Source organism: Erythrolamprus reginae, chromosome Z (genome assembly GCF_031021105.1).
Source record: "Erythrolamprus reginae isolate rEryReg1 chromosome Z, rEryReg1.hap1, whole genome shotgun sequence".
NCBI classification, from domain to species: domain Eukaryota; kingdom Metazoa; phylum Chordata; class Lepidosauria; order Squamata; family Dipsadidae; genus Erythrolamprus; species Erythrolamprus reginae.
Genome location: NC_091963.1, coordinates 92,582,565 through 92,599,919, shown reverse-complemented (window position 1 = coordinate 92,599,919; position 17,355 = coordinate 92,582,565). Strand labels below are relative to the sequence as shown.

General features: G+C 38.4%; 1 protein-coding gene across 7 annotated transcripts in view; it reads left to right on the top strand.

Moving 5' to 3' along the window:
• The first annotated feature begins 3,776 nt into the window (after positions 1 to 3,776).
• SLC20A2 (solute carrier family 20 member 2) overlaps positions 3,777 to 17,355 on the top strand; it is a 123,341-nt gene continuing 109,762 nt past the window's right edge. Inside the window, exons 1-2 of one of the 7 annotated variants that reach the window (XR_011556776.1) lie at positions 3,777 to 3,927; positions 9,118 to 9,234. The gene's annotated coding sequence lies outside the window, so the exon portion shown is untranslated. Of the gene's footprint in view, positions 3,928 to 3,954; positions 4,384 to 9,117; positions 9,239 to 17,355 lie in introns of those variants that run through there. The other 6 variants (XM_070726969.1, XM_070726972.1, XM_070726970.1 and 3 more) reach the window with 6 other exon arrangements.

Below are 17,355 nucleotides of genomic sequence, written 5' to 3'. Positions count from 1 at the left end.
TTTTTTAATTTTTTTTATTTTTTTATGCTGCCCTTCTCCTTAGACTCAAAGCGGCTTACAACATGTTAGCAATAGAACTTTTTAATAGAGCCAGCATATTGGCCCCATAATCCAGGTCCTCATTTTACCCACCTCGGAAGGATGGAAGGCTGAGTCAGCCTTGAGCCGGTGATGAGATTTGAACCACTGACCTGCAGATCTAGCAGTCAGCTTTAGTGGCCTGCAGTCCCGCACTCTACCCACTGCGCCACCTCGGATTGTACATTGTATATTCAGTGAATACACTGAAAAATTCAAGATTTACATAACAAATGTATTATAAGCTATATCATAGAACAGATTGGAAAAGCATCAGGGGAAAATAGTTCATTTCCTTCAGTAAGGACAGTTGTATCATTATTTCATGAAATAAATGTATATGAAGAGTAAGAGGAGAAACATCTGGACTTTTGAAAGAGCTGATGCTGACCGCTCAATAAAAAGATTACTGTCTTTTTATAATTAAGGCAGGCTGCATTACTGTTAGATTAATGACAGTAATTTTCGGCATGCCAAATAACACCATGGACCTAGTTCTTTGGTTTTAGTCTTTCATTAAAAATTATTTTTACCAATTCTAGAAGACAAGCCGTTCGCTGGCGCTGGCTCTCGGCGCTTTCGAGCTGAGTCCTGGAGCGAATTCGCTTCAGGACTCAGCTCAAAAGCGCCGACAGCCAGCGCCAGCGAACGGCTTGTCCCCGCTGGCTCTCGGCGCTTTCGAGCTGAGTCCTGGAGCGAATTCGCTTCAGGACTCAGCTCAAAAGCGCCGACAGCCAGCGCCAGCGAACGGCTTGTCCCCGCTGGCTCTCGGCGCTTTCGAGCTGAGTCCTGGAGCGAATTCGCTTCAGGACTCAGCTCAAAAGCGCCGACAGCCAGCGCCAGCGAACGGCTTGTCCCCGCTGGCTCTCGGCGCTTTCGAGCTGAGTCCTGGAGCGAATTCGCTTCAGGACTCAGCTCAAAAGCGCCGACAGCCAGCGCCAGCGAACGGCTTGTCCCCGCTGGCTCTCGGCGCTTTCGAGCTGAGTCCTGGAGCGAATTCGCTTCAGGACTCAGCTCAAAAGCGCCGACAGCCAGCGCCAGCGAACGGCTTGTCCCCGCTGGCTCTCGGCGCTTTCGAGCTGAGTCCTGGAGCGAATTCGCTTCAGGACTCAGCTCAAAAGCGCCGACAGCCAGCGCCAGCAAACGGCTTGTCCCCCCTGGCTCTCGGCACTTTCGAGCTGAGTCCTGGAGCGAATTCGCTTCAGGACTCAGCTCGAAAGCGGCGAGAATGAACGGCGTGGGCGGGCGAAGGGCGGGCGGCAGCGAGGAGTTTGCGTGGGCGGTGGGGAAACTCCTTGCTGATGCCCGCTGCTCGCCCTCCCGCCAGCAAGAGGGGGAAGACCCAGGGAAGCCGCCCAGCAGCTGATCTGCCGGGCCCCATCTACGCATGCGTGCCCATAGAAAAAAAGGGCACGCATGCGTAGATGGTGTTTTGACTTCCGGGTTCAAAAATCGCAAATTACCCTGTTCACAATGGTTGGGGACGCAATAACCGGGGGATCACTGTACTTAAATCAGGATGATTGTTAATTTCATCTCCTTTGTGGAGATGGAAGGAATGTTTTTGAGCCCTGGATTTTGCTGTTTTCTTTGGCCAGTTTCTGGTTTTAACTTGCAGATTTTAAAAAAATATAGTTGTACCTCAAAGGTCCTCAAACTACACACCGCCTAGGGCCTGCCGAAACCATTATTCTGGCTCACGCAAGACGAAGTAGACCACCCTACATCTCCCTGCCCACGCACCAGCCCTCACCCTTCGGCTGAGTGCAGAAATTACCTTTGCCAGCCCCACAGGTTGGAAATGGAAGGTAAGGCCAACAATTTTGGCCTGCAGAATGCTTCAGGAGGAGGGGCAGGTGAAAATGGCATGCAAAATAGGCCATTTTTGCCTGCAGAATGCTCCTGGAGGGGGGGACGGACTCCCCTGTCCCCAGAAGATAGAGTGAGAGATAGACAGAGAGAGAGAGAGACTTGTTCATTGTAAAGCCATGCCCACCCAGCTGGTCCTGCCCACCAACAGTCTTGAGGGACTGTGAATTGACCCTGTTTAAAAAGTTTGAGAACCCCTGCTCTATCTAAGTTTGTCCCATGTTTTTAAAACAAAAAAGATTGTGTACCTGCTCTCACCACCTGCCTGTTTTAAATTATATCGGTTTCTATTAGAAAGCAAGAGAAGGAATAGTATTTGGTGATGTAATCAAAACATTGACATCAAAATGAGAATGAAAGCCGAGAAATAACATCTGAGAAAAATGTTGACTGAAAAGATGTGTGCGATGGAAATTACTTGAAGATATATAGAAAAAATGATAGATCAAAACTATAATTAGCATACTTGGATTTCTTCAGATACAGATAGGCAAGAAATAAAATATTGACAATAAAATGGATATCAAACATTGAAAATGAGTTTAATTTTCAGATTTGATTTAAACATTCTGGTAATATAAAACAATTCTGATAGTTTCATTTTTTATTTCAATAGAATTTTCATGTTTTTTTTTAATATCGCAGGATCTCAATGACTAGATAGTTTTAACACATTTCTACAAGAGCATTAGAATTGGGGTTAATGAGTAATGGCTAAATTCTTGATTAATTTGGCTTTGACAGTCAAATTTGATTTGTGAAGCCAGTCACTTCAGCATGTAAGCTCTGGTTTATTATTTAGTGTTATGTAATCTTAGAAGTTTGGGGCTTTACCAGCAGATTCATGATTACTTAAATGGTAATTAACTGAAAGGATTGACATACTTGGGAATCAACTAAGTTTTTCTTTCAGGTCATTACAGTATTCATAGTGAATTGGGGTAGGTTATGCTGTTTACGTAGTGAGCAAGGTGGAGCAATATACTGTATAATCTTTTTTTAAAGTAGGAATTTTTAAAATACTTTGGGGGTTTTCCACCCCAAATTATTTATCTGCTAAACGGGAAAGCTGTATTTGTGCATAAAACATAGCTGGGTCTGCAGCAGCCTACGGTGGCAACCTGGCAGAAGCATTCATGCATCGAAGACATCTATTGTCATTCTCTCAGGTTCTTTAAGCGGGGATGAGGATGGAGATAAAAATGACGAATTCTTCAAATCCTCAGCGTTTTGAAAAAGCGACTCAGAGGCCGAGTTAAAAAAAATAACAAGAAAAAAAACGTCAGTTCAGCTTCACGGTTGCATTTCTTGACCCTTTGCACCCGCGTCTCCAGATAGAAGATAGTGGGCACTGGTATCTAGGCTCGGGATTGAGGGCAGTCTTTTCTTAGGCGCTCGATTGGTGCTCTTTCTCTTTCCGGGACCAAGAGAAATGCAGATATGGCAAACCCTTGGAATACCGCACTATGGTCAGTTAAAAGTTATGCTGTTAGGAGATTTAGGTTCTCTTCTCCCACTTCCGTGTTCCCGATTTCTTATTTACAGCAAGTTAAAGTTAAAGCAAGTCTCAACCGCCGCAATGCCCCCTTTAACTCTGACTCATTCCATCATTCAACCTCAGCCTTGCAGGTATCGAAGTCGCATTTTATACGACTGCGAAAAAAAATCTGGGACGCCTGAGAATAGCATCCTAAAATTGCTTCCTGGGCACGTGTTGTCACGCGGCCAATAAAACCCTCGATTTCTTCACCAATTTCTGAGGTCAGGTCTTCCGCTTTGCGGTAAGGAAAAGGCCAAAGCGGAAGTCCGGATTGTGCACCTTTCTCGATCTCCGTGTTCTCGCCTCCCTTTTTTCACTTCCGTTGGGCATTTTTATTTATTTATTTCTTCGTTTGAAGTGCATCCGGGCCCCGCCGGCGTGCTTAGCAGCAACTGAGCGGGTAGGCGAGGCACCGGGTTCAGCGAGCGCGTGGCTGGAGGGTGAGTAAATAGAACTGGCCGCCCAGGCGCGCGCACGCCCGAACAGGTTTTTCCATTTGCGTCTCGCCAAGAGCCGCGTCCGTAGGAAGTGGCGAATGATTTGCGCTGGGAATTAGCGTCTCTTCGTCCTGGTTGTGATGACCTCAAGTCCCGTGGATAGTGACCGGTCTGTTGTCTATAGGCATTGCCCACATTCCTTTTTCTGCACGGGCCACGCTTTCTTCTGTCCTGCCTGTTGCATTTTCTTGTGCGAATGCTAGGTAGAAAGGGTTGAAAACAAACCAAGATTTCTCTTGAGGGAAGGTGACTTGTATTTCGAAGCCGTTTCAAAGGTATTTAGAGTGTCAGACAGTAGCCAGTTTAACTGGATTATTGCTGGGTATGGTGAGGATTATGCCAATAGAGAAGTGCTGTGAAAAGCGGGTGCTGAATCAACATTTGACTTCTTTTACCCAGGTGATGACCAAAAAAGGGGGGCGAAGTAGCATTTATTCCTGTGTTGAAGTAAATGCATTTTCCGACCAGTTCTTGGTCTTTTCGGGAGACGGGACTTTCTGTTAACTGCTCTTTTGTTTGACTTGCTATTAAATATGCATACCTAGTGCTTTTGTTATCTTCTTGGTTCACTTGATGCGCAGTTCATAGCTCTCCCAATCTTATGGTTTTAGCGTAATCCGGGCTCTAAGCAATTAGCCCGCAAGATCTAATATTGAGGGATCACATGATCAGTCTGTACTCCTACTTTAAGTGAATCGCGGAGAAGAAAAAAAAGCATTTTTAAGATATTCGCCTTTACAGCCGAAAATTAAAGTTACTGTTGTGAAGTGGATGTAAATTGTGGTTCCAACCAACATTTTTCACATTATCAACTTAGTACTGATACAATATATACAAGAGTTACCTCTTCAAGAATGGCACTTTTATTTTTAAATTAGACCTCCTTTGGAATAAGCATACTTTAAATGGTTTTACTGGGTTTTAAATTTCTGCCTGAACTTAATTGCTGTTTATTTTTCATTTCTCCATAAAACAGATCTGCTTGATATTATAAATCAGTGGTCCCCAAACTACGGCCCGGGGGCCAGATGCGGCCCGCTGAGGCAATTTATCCGGCCCGCGGCAGCCCACGAGATTTTATCAATAGATATAATAAGCTCCCGAATCTCCTGTCAACTCACTGCGGTCTGCTGCTGAGCGAGGAGGCAGTACAAAGGCAAGGGGCGGGGAGGATAGGAAGGAGATAGAGAGAGAGGGAGAGAGAGAAAGAGTGAGAGATACAAAGAGGGAGAGAGAAAGAGAATGAGTGAGAGAAAGAAAGAGAGAAAGAAAGGGAGAGAGGGACAGAGAAAGAAAGAGAGAGAGAAAGAGGGAGAGATAGAGAGGAAGAGAGAAAGGGGGATAGATGGAAAGAGTGAGAGAGAGAGAGAAAAGAGAAAAATGAAAAAAAGGTGGAGAGGAAACGAGGGAGAGGAAAATGAAACAAATGAGAGAGAAGGAAGAAAAGAGAGAGGGAAGAGACAAGTGGAGAGGAAGGAGGGAGGGAGGGAAGGAAGGAGAAATGGAGGGAGTTTGTTGATTTAAGTTTAAATTTACTTGTTAATAAAGAAGTATAAATTACTTTATTACTTAATTATTTAATTACTTCTTTATTTTAAATATTGTATTTGTTCCCATTTTGTTTTTTACTTTAAATAAGGTATGTGCAGTGTGCATAGGGATTTGTTCATAGGTTTTTTTTATAGTCCGGCCCTCCAACAGTCTGAGGGACAGTAAACTGGCCCCCTGTGTAAAAAGTTTGGGGACCCCTGTTATAAATGGACAAATAATTATTCCATTTTACATAATGAGAAAGAAAACATGCCTCAACTATTATCAATTAAAGAAGAAATTTTGTATTACAGACCTTCTAGTTACAGAATGTTACTTCTGTTGGTTGGGGATATTGTTAATCTCATGCGCGAGGGTTTACCACATGACTTTAACAAAGCAAAAATAGCATTGGGAACTGAATCAAATGGAGGCTTTGGTATGAGGAGAGATAGGTTTTATCTTGTTATATAGCCTATTTGGAAAAGTTAAGACCAATTGCTTGAGGTGGGATAATACTTTAAATCAAGCCTAAAGGAAAATTAAATTCATCTAAAGTAAAATAGCTGAGGATAAGAGTTGTGCAAATGTGTTACTGAAAAAAGTATTTAGCACAAATAATATAAGAAAATAGGCCTGAAAGCATCTGAAGAATATGCAATATTCAGGAGCATGAAGAAATCGGCTCTCTTCAAATTGTTAGAGCATGTGCATATCTTGCAAATTTGTTTTAAAAAATGGTTTCTTTGGATCATCTCCTTGTCCATGGTTGGTTTTCCATGCATTAGGAGATAATTGGGAACAAAGTTTTAAAGCAGATACAAAAGGCTTACAAAAGAAAAAGCTGTTTTAATGATAATTTTTTAAAAAATGCTTTATCATATTTGAAGATTTCCTAGCATTTCTTTCAAATGTTTTGCACAATGTTAATGCAAATAACAGAGGCAGTCATCTACATCTGTTTTCAGTAATTAAATTACAACCACTGAATGCATAATTGAAACTTGAAAATAACTATACTGAGAATCATAGCTTTTACAGAGTTTTAGGAATTGTCTTTTCTAAAATAACTTCGTATCACCAGGGATAGATTTGAAGATATACTTGTTATCAATATTTTATCTATATTTTATTTTGGAGAACTTCGGTATTTTGTAGCTACTTGGGGCTTTTATGGTATGAATGATGCTAGTGCTTAATGTGATGCATTTGAAAATTATGAACAATAGAAACAGCAATGAGACTCAAGATTGCATATTCCCCATTCTCTAGAGGTGAGAGAAATATAGTTGTACTGGCTTTGGAGACAGTTCAAGATGTTGGTTATGACCTTTAAAGCCCTTATTAGCATAGATTCAGGCTATCTGATAAAACATCTTGCCCCTCTAGCACGAGCCTGCCCCATTTGTGCCAGTAGAGAGAAGCTATTTCAGATCTCAGTGGAAGAATTCTCAGCTACCAGGATCCAGGAGAGCCTTCTCTGCCGTAGTGCCTGCCCTTTGGAACATCCTACTTCCTGAGATCTTCCCAACCCTCCTATAGACTCTGAAGACCTTCTTGGTTGGTTAATCTGGAGATCCAATGGAAAACCCAATGGGGGAGTACTATACTAGATTTGATAGCAAACCCCATCTCCTCCCTCATTCCTTGGTTTTCCACCTGCCCATTTTTTATTTTCATATCACTCACATTGTTTTCATTTTCATTGTTTATTCTATATCATTACTTTGCTACTTTTATGTTTACACTTTTCATTTCTCTGTCTTATTGCTGTATGCTGCCTAGAATAATTGCCCCATGGAAAAATTGGTGACAAATAATAAATAAAATATCTGCCTCTTTACTGTCTGTCTGTAGAGTTTGGAATTACTGTTTGAAGTTCTTGCAGTATATTTTAGCTTTAATCATCTGGAATTATTTGTTATTTGTCTGCATGTTGCTTACCTCTAATTTTAGATGTATCTATATGTTAGTCTGAACAATATTTTTGTCATTCTAAAAAGTTCTATTTTCCTCTGAAAATATATATGGATGAATGAATTGTTCTGTATCTATTGTATGCAGTGCTAAATGGAAATTTCAGAGTTTATATAGATATATTTATGTCTAGTTTGAGCTGCACTCTTTGTTTAAATAAGTGTTCTACAGCTAGTTGGAGTTACTAGATCTATCACCCCACAGTTAAAGATATTGGTGATCGATGATGTAATTTAAAGTTCAGTAGATATATGAAATATCAATGTTTAAACCATATTAGAATTTTTGATTTTGCAGAACGACTTATACTCTATTTTAAAAAGAATAAAAGTTATTAATGTAATGATCATTAATATTAATGCAACTAATCCATGTTGAAAAATTCTATATTCAGTTTTTATGTCTATCCCCCTTAAATATAGCATTTGACTACTAACAGTGAAGAAAACAAGATAAAATCTTTATAAATAATTTCTAACCTAAACAGCAGCTAAGATAATAAAAATCACACAAAACATAACTACAATATAAACTCAACCGCACATCTAAGTTCTTAGGTCAGTTATCAAAGTATTCAAGGCCTAAGAAAAGCTAGTAGGGTTGAGGCAACTATTATCTGGAAGACTGGTGTTCCATAGACAGGGTCCCAGAAAAGACTCCCTTTTTGGATGCAGCCAAATGACTAGTATGTAAGGAGTTATTTTTTTAACATAAATTTTTATCTTTACATTTTTGTTTACATACTATTCTTTACTTTTATACAGTAATATAAAATATTTTCTAAACTTCAGTTAATTTTCATTTTTGATGGATAAAAGTTTTTCAGTAGACAAAGCAAAATAATTTTGTAAAAAATTTGAATCTGATTTTGTAGTTGTATTTCTTTTGAAGTGTATGTGAGTGATTATTTTCTTAGAACGCTGTCTTGTTATTACATCTAAATGTTAGCAAATGCTATACAGTATAATTATCTAAAATCTGCAAAGAACAACTTCTTTGGATCAAAGTTATACCAGTCTGACTGTTTCACAATTCCAATTTCTTTTTAAAAGACAATAAAAATTAATTAATTAGGTTCAGAAAGCAAACAAAACATTGTTTTAAAAATAGTAATTAATTCATAGCTTTTATTTCACCTATATTTTACCTGAATATATTAGACAAATTATGGTAAAATATAGTACAATATAACTAAAAAAAGAATCTGGAACTAAAAAGTAAATAGAATTATAGATGAAAACCAATAAATCAGACTTTGTATTTAGTAGCAGTTATCTCAAAACTTTCATTAATAAGGTGCATTTTTCATCCATTTCTGCAATCTGGAAATACATTTTAAAAATAATTATTATTTTGGGCATGTCTTTTTGGCAGCATATTGGGTAAATGTGTCTTAAACCAGACCTTTGAACTGTTGGAACTGTTGCACATTTGATATGCCTGGATTAAATATATTTTATTTTTAATGCTTTTAAATTAAATGTATTGGTATTATATGTATTTGTGGTGATCCTGATAAAATGAAACATTATTCACTGAATGTATTTACTTGCTTTGTTCTACTAAATAGCTTATTTTATACTATCCCTCAATGACTTTTTCTTTGTTTCATGATATGATCTCTAGGTTGCGTAGAATATGATGCATATTCCACAATCTTTCTTCTATAAACATATCAGAGAGTATCTACTCCATTTGCTACCTCTTTGAAGAATACAGACTTCTCTTTGGCAAGATACTAAGGCAGGTAACTCTTTAAGAACAAAATATCCAACACTAATATGGCTACTACCAAGTCTGTGGGAAAATAATCTATCAGCCAACATAAAATATAATAACATACTAAAATTCATAAATAAAATCTTAATCTTTTCTGTTTAATCATGTCCGATTCTTGGACAAATTCCTGCAGTTTCGGCAAGATTTTTCAGAAGTGGTTTGCCTTTGCTTCCTTTCTAGGCTTTCTAGCCTTATTCATCCACTACTACACAAAGTTGGCTCTCTAAAATAAACTATGTATAATGTTAATATATAGATTTGATCATGATTTAGAGACTGATGTACTAAAAAGATCAATTGCAGAACAGGTCCCCACTTTTTAACTTGTAACTGCAAAACTTCATCATTGTTGATTTTATTGTGAGATCTGTCTGTTTTGTTAATTCATCCTTTCCATTATGCCTGCTAATATTTGCTAACAATGTCAAAAATCTAAAATATATAATCGCTCATCCTTTTCATAGCTATATGTGCAGTTACACTATTTTTTTGGTGGTGAGGTAGAAGCTTTGGTTTGTAGATGCAAAGCTGATTTTTCAATTGATAAACAACTCCTGTTATTATCAGAACATGTAGCTCTGATTTCTTTGCAATGTGTCAATATAGAGAATGTTTTCTAAGATAAGAATATTTTGCTTAAAATATAATTTTACATTTTACTTCTTTTAGAACTATTGCTGGCTGGATGCCTTCTGGTTTCTGCCGTTTCTTATTTTTACCAGACTTAGTTTTTTCATGCAGGTTTTGGGGGATTGGGGGCACAAACTTGTTCATGTGTGATATCTATTCATCTTTTCTCTTAGCTATGTAATGATAGGAACTCTCACCAAATTCCTACTTCTGATACTTATTCCTTTAAAATTACAGTGGTACCTCTACTGATGAACTTAATTCGTTCCATGGCCAAGTTCTTAAGTAGAAAAGTTTGTAAGAAGAAGCAATTTTTCCCATAGGAATCAATGTAAAAGCAAATAATGCATGCAATTGGGGAAACTACAGGAAGAGTAGAGGCCCTGTTTCCTCCCAGGAGATTCCTAGAGAGGCCCCACAGAGGCTTCTCCTTGCCTTTTCTGGTTACAGTTTTGTAGGTTTGGGTTTGTAAGTGGAAAATGGTTCTTGAGAAGAGGCAAAAAAATCTTGAAAACCCGGTTCTTATCTGAAAAGTTTGTAAGTAGAGGCGTTCATAGGTAGAGGTACCACTATTTTAATTTTTATAGCAATATACTCAGTTATTTTCTGTGTTATCTAATTTGTGTTTCCAGTTTGTACTGCTTGTTTGATTTATTTAAGCAACAGTTCCATAATTTGGGAAAACATTCTTACCTTTTATGATTTATGATTTCTTTAATCTATTTATTAATTTACAAAACTGGCATCTTCTTAGATTTCTTGGAACTTTCCCCATTCTCTGGTACACAGTCTTGCTGAGCTTTTGTTCTTAAGATTTTATATAGCTTCTATGAATATTGAAGAATTTTGATCTTTCTGTTTTTGTGTTTAGCTTACATTTTAATGTTATTTTTGAAAAGATTCATTGTTCTGATGTCACTGTTCTCTATTTTGCTATCTTTGCTTGAGTCATTCTTCTATATGTGTCTGTAAATTTTCAGTGTTGAAAGAATCAACTGCGCTGTACATAAAGGTGAGGAGGAATCCTATTCTAAGGAGAGATAGTCTGGTATTTTATGTGTATATTGAATTATAGCCTTTTTGAAGCTGGAACTATTGTATGTGGTGACAATACCTTATGGAATTTTAGTTCAAAGGATCTGTAAAGAATTAGGCTATTTATATTGCACCCCCACTCTTGATAATCTTTTCCATATAAAGAATTTTAATTGAGACAAGATTTAAAAACATGGTAAAAGTATTATATTTCTTTGGGTGCCATAATATATGCTGTATATTGCTTTTTCTCCATCGGATAAGGTTTTGTATGCAGAATTTATTGCTACATGGTAACAATATCTAATTTTCAAATACCCTCTTTTCTAACAGTGTTAAAGCTGTTATAAAAATGTGGTAATTGATAAAAAATGACTTTCCTCCCAGGAACTGATATTTATTTGAGCAAAATAAATCTCCACACATGTAATACTTTCTCTGCCCTGACTTATTGCAATGTTCTCTACATGAGGCTACACATGAAGTCCATTTGAAAACTTCAACTAGTGCAAAGTACAGAGAAAAATGTTTGGGACCCCAGGATAGCCTATATTACATTTCTGCTTAATGAAGTTCACTGACTACTAGTCTGTTTCTGAAGACAGTTCAAGGTGTTGATTATGACCTGTAAAGCTGTTAATGGCAGAAGTCCAGGCTACCTCGTGAACAGTTTCATCCTGCTAGGATAAGCTTGCTGCACTCATGCCAGCAGAGAAGACCTATTTCAAATTCCATTGGTCAAAGATAACCCTATTTTGTGGTTCTCCAGTGTGCTGAGTTGAGAATCCAAGAAATGGATTCTCAACCCTATTTTGTGGTTCTCCAGTGTGCTTCCTTTGCTTGGAGTCTGAGTCAATCAGATCTTTGGTCCCACCTCTTCTGCCTGAGCATGTCCAGTTCTGACTCAGATTTCCAGCAGATGAGAGGTATGGAAGTGGTGCTGGTAAAGAAGAGCAGAGTTCCTTGGATTCTTCAGATCGGTAAGTCCCGACATTGTGAATAGCTTTCTCAACTTGCAAATGACTATGCAGACTCTCCCAGTCCTCTGGGAAGCCCCCTGACTTAATTAGTCCTACAGCTGACCAGCGGGCTTCCGAAATAGCCGCAGCAATCATTACTGATTACCGGGTTAGCAATTTTTAAATCCCTGATGCAAAAACATAGCTTGCTGGGCTACAGCTGTTCAGCAGCCTTGACTATAGCCACAGAAGCGATCTCAGAGGCATTATTAAAGCTAAAATTTCTGGGCCCCAGAAAAGCCACATATCTGATTCCAGGCAGAGTTGAAGCCTCAAGGAGAAAGGCTCAGACAGTGGGGAGGGGTGTGTGTGACTAGAATCACTGCCCAGATCAGGCTGGACATACTCTAAGTGGCAGAGAAATTGAAAGAGAGAAATAAAGCCACAGTAGCAGGGTTACTTTGGAATGTGAAAGAGACAAAGGGCAAAGATGGCTGACCACGAGGGTTCAACAACATCAGGAGTGAGTGGGGTGGATCAGGAGCTCCCTCTCCAGACCCCAAATTGTTCACAAGACTTCAAAGGATCGAAATCGGCCATTAGAGGAGCAGCATTCAAAAAAGTAGCCAGAGCGATTTCCTCTCAGAGCTTCAAATGTTAAGGGAAAGGATGCCAGCAGGCTACAAAATGCTATTGATAAGAGATTTTCCATGGCTGAGAAGGAAGAGGAATGAAAGAAGGGAGCAAAACAAATGGAGAGGAAATATTTGGAAATTCCCGCGCTTCACCAGCTCAGCCAATGAAGTCAAAGCAACAGATGATTTGGGCTGAAACACCAGATATGCTAGAGAGCAATTTTTCCAGCTAGCTCTTTGTTTTGATGACAATGATATCCTGGCTGATACGCAAGAAAATTTCCAGGCATTTGAAAATCAGTGAGAACCACAAACAAAGAAGATGAAGCTGATTCCTGAAGCCGTATTTACTCCGACAGCAACTGGTCTTGGGTCATCAAAGGCCTTAACACACATAATGGCTGAACAGGGGCGTCAGATTGCTGTTGTGGCTCCCAAAAAATCATTGATCAGGATAATTTCATGGCAACAAAGCAGTAAAGGAATTGTAGACATTTCAAAGTTCACGCTCAACCTTTTCATCCATGGAAAGCAAAATGTTGGCCTCAGGGGACATGGTCTTCCCCATTCCCATTCATATGGCACGACAAGTCAGATGTCTTCACCCCACCAGAAGTGGTTTTTGGAAGACAAATACTTCAAAAAGTGCGTATAGGAGACTCAGGACCAGACCACTACCCACTCTTAGGACAGCTGGCTTTGGTATGTCCCATTCCTTGGCTTCTCAATTCAGCACACTACAGAAAGGGTATTGGTCTTACCTGACGTGCTCCTTCTTGATGTGCTGAGAGAGAATCCCACTCCACCTTGGCGACCATCTGGTCCCAAGTCCAGGAGTGATCAGAATCAGCACTGAGAAAAATTTCAAGTGAATCACTACAACTTCGTCTAAACTGGGCATGCTCAGGCAGAGGAGGCGGGATCAAATACTTGATTGATTCAGATTCCAAGCAGAGGAAGGAGAGTTAACCCATTCCTTGGATTCTCTCTCAGCTCACCGAGCAGAAGCGTGTCAGGTAAGATCAACACCGTTCTCCACTAGCGTTGGTTATCATCAGCATCATCATACTTTCCTACCTTTTTATATAACAAGGAAAAAAGCATATTTTCATAGTAAGAGTTTTAACTCTTCCGGCGATTACAAAAATGTCGATGTGTTACTTAACTGTACAGTATTTTGGTTAGCTGCTTACAATGAAGGTGATTATAATTTATTAGATTTATTGTATATTATTTCTCGTTATGATTTCCTAACTTATCCACGATAGTTTTATCTATTAAGACCCATCTTTGTCGTCAGGCATGGGGGAACTGAGACATCTCCCCCGGGCATATACAATTTGTGAATGGGACGTCTGTATGTATGTTTGTTTAGAAAATGGAGTTTTTAAAAATATTTTTAAACTGTAATTTAGATTTGTTGTAAACTGTTTTCACTTGTTGTGAGCCGCCCCGAGCCTGCGGAGAGGGGCGGCATACAAATCTAAATAATAAATAAATAAATAATACTAATAATGTCATTTAATTTAATAATAAATAGTTATATAATTTAATATTAATAACTGTCCTGTTAAACTATTTAAATCTTAAATATATATTTTCAAACAGTGCATAGCAGCTAGTGAGGTGTTTTCTTATGTAGGTCTAAAACTATGTAAGTGTATGGCAGCCACTATTAAAATATATTCAAATGGAGCTTCTACTACTAGGCAATTATTTGAATTTGGAAGGGAAACAGAGGGATATGAAAAAACGGCAGTTTTTTAAAGAATTCATTTTGGCAGATTGTATGATGGATTCAAGGAGATAGCAACAGAAGTGATGTTTTTGCCTTTGTGTTTCCTGAATATCTTTTTGTCTTTCTTCTTCAGATCTAGCTAATAAGTTACAGAGGGAGTATTTAAATAATGAATTAAAGAGCAGGGATAAATTGGCAGGAGCAAGTGCCCAGTGGACTGTATTAAAGAATGCCATCTTAAAAGCCACTTGACTGTATGTAAGGCAAATAACTAAAAGTAAAAGGAAGAAGAAACTGCTATGGTTTAGTAATGATGTAAGGGCTATAGTCAATGAAAAAAAGTCTGCCTATAGGAGATATAAGGAGTCTGGAAGTATAGCTGACAGAGAGGTATATAAAATGAGACGGAAGGATGCGAAACAGATAATATATGCTGCTAAAGCCTCAAAAGAGGAAGAAATTGCCAAATCTGTGAAGAAGGGGAATAAAACCTTTTTCAGATATATTAGTGACAGGAAGAAGAAAAACAACAGCATCACAAAGCTTAGTACTAGAGATAATACATATATTGATGGGAATAAGGAGGTCGCTGACCATTTGAATAGCTACTTCTGTTCAGTTTTCTCAGAAGGCAGCTTACAATATAATACTATGGGTGGATATAGCATTGCTTCCAGCTGTAGGGATTCAGCTCCAGTGATCTCAGAGGCTGATGTCTTAGAAAAACTTGAACAATTAAAGACAAATAAGGCAATAGGTCCTGATGGCATCCGCCCCAGAGTTCTTAAAGAACTCAGATATGTGATTGCTGCCCCCCTGACTGATTTGTTTAACCAATCCTTTTAACAGGAGATGTTCCTGATGATTGGAGAATGGCCAGTGTTGTGCCTATCCACAAGAAGGGCAGTAGAGAAGAAGCTAGTAACTACAGGCCAGTTAGCTTGACATCAGTTACTGAGGGCAAATCATGTCAGACTAATCTCATTGATTTCTTTGACTATGCCACAAAGGTGTTGGATGAAGGTGGTGCGGTGGATATTGCCTATCTGGACTTCAGCAAAGCCTTTGATATGGTTCCACATAAATATCTGATAGATAAATTAGTGAAGATTGGACTTAATCCCTGGACAGTTCAGTGGATTTGCAGTTGGCTGAAGTGTAGATATCAGAGGATTGTGTTAATGGCGAGTATTCTGAGCAGAGACAGGTTACAAGCGGTGTGCCACAAGGGTCTGTTCTGGGTGCTATTCTTTTTAATATCTTTGTGAGTGACATAGGGGAAGGTTTGGTAGGGAAGGTTTGACTATTTGTCGATGACTCTAAAGTGTGCAATAGGGTTGATATGCCTGGAGGTGTCTGTAATATGGCAAATTATTTAGCTTTACTAGATAAGTGGTCAAAGCAATGGAAACTGCAGTTTAATGTTTCCAAATGTAAAATAATGCACTTGGGCAAAAGGAATCCTCAATCTGAGTATTGTATTGGCAGTTCTGTGTTAGCAAAAACTTCTGAAGAGGGGTAGTGATTTCTGACAGTCTCAAAATGGGTGAACAGTGTGATCAGGCGGTAGGGAAAGCAAGTAGAATGCTTGGCTGCATAGCTAGAGGTATAGGAAGCAGGAAGAGGGAGATTGTTATCCCGCTGTATAGAACACTGGTGAGACCACATTTGGAATACTGTGTTCAGTTCTGGAGACCTCATCTACAAAAAGATATTAATAAAATTGAACGGATCCAAAGATGGGCTACCAAAATGGGGGAAGGTCTTAAGCAATAAAACTTATCAGGAAAGACTTAATGAACTCAATCTGTATAGTCTGGAGGACAGAAGTGAAAGGGGGGACATGATCGAAACATTTAAATATGTTAAAGGGTTAAATAAGGTTCAGGAGAGAAGTGTTTTCAATAGGAAAGTGAACACAAGAACAAGGGGGCACAATCTGAGTTTAGTTGTGGGGAAAGATTAGAAGTAATGTGAGAAAATATTATTTTACTGAAAGAGTAGTAGATGCTTGGAACGAACTTCCAGCAGACGTGGTCAGTAAATCTACCGTAACTGAATTTAAACATGCCTGGGATAAATATATCTCCATCCTAAGATAAAATACAAGAAATAGTATAAGGGCAGGCTAGATGGACCATGAGGTCTTTTTCTGTCGTCAATCTTCTATGTTTCTACAGACATTAACATTTAGAACTCAAATATTTAAGCATACATAATAATTAATAATTTAACATAGTTTTAAAAAGTAGAATAAAAATTTGATTGACTCAAATTTATAAGCTTTGTGCATTATACAGTTTTTTATATCAGAAAAATATCAGTTTATTATATCAGAATTTTTTTTCTTCCTATCTGGCTCCCTTAACTGCAAAGAAAGCAACACAATACCTCACAAACTAGTTGGAGCTTGCAAGAGGAAGTTTAATTTACTTTCAACATTCCAGTTTAATTCTTGTTAACCATGTTTTTAACCCACGAAGCATTCTTCTATGAAAAACCTAGATTTCAATAACATTCCTTGCAGTTCAACCTTCAATTCTGCCTCTGAGGGTGATCAAAGCCTTCCAGAGCTAATGTAGGTGTTTGATGGGTAATTAAGAATCCTTCATTTTCATGGAATGGCATTTGCCAGCACAATAACACCATTGTTTTGCACTGTGCATATGAATTTGAACAGAAAGGAACAACATAACATTTTATGTTCATGCTCTATTTTCTATTCTACATGACTGAACATAAAGTAAATCTACATTCACTTTAACAGGTTTGCTCTAGTTTGAATAATTTTTTAAAATATATAGTAAAATGGTTAAATGTTAAAGATTAATAGTGTGAGAAAAGGGAAGAAGCCAATAATGCCTCCAATATTCTTTTTTTTGGTGGGGGGCGGGGGTTACACTATTGTTAGGTTAGGGTTATTTTTTGAAGATAATTAAAACTATTTAATGTAAATTCCCCCCCCTTCCTTTTTAATATATAGTTATGAGTAATTGATATATCTTTGTGTTTCTATGAGAATGAATTATAATTTGTAAACTCCTCTGAAAGTGGGTATGAAAGAATAGCATTCAAATGGAGTATAGAA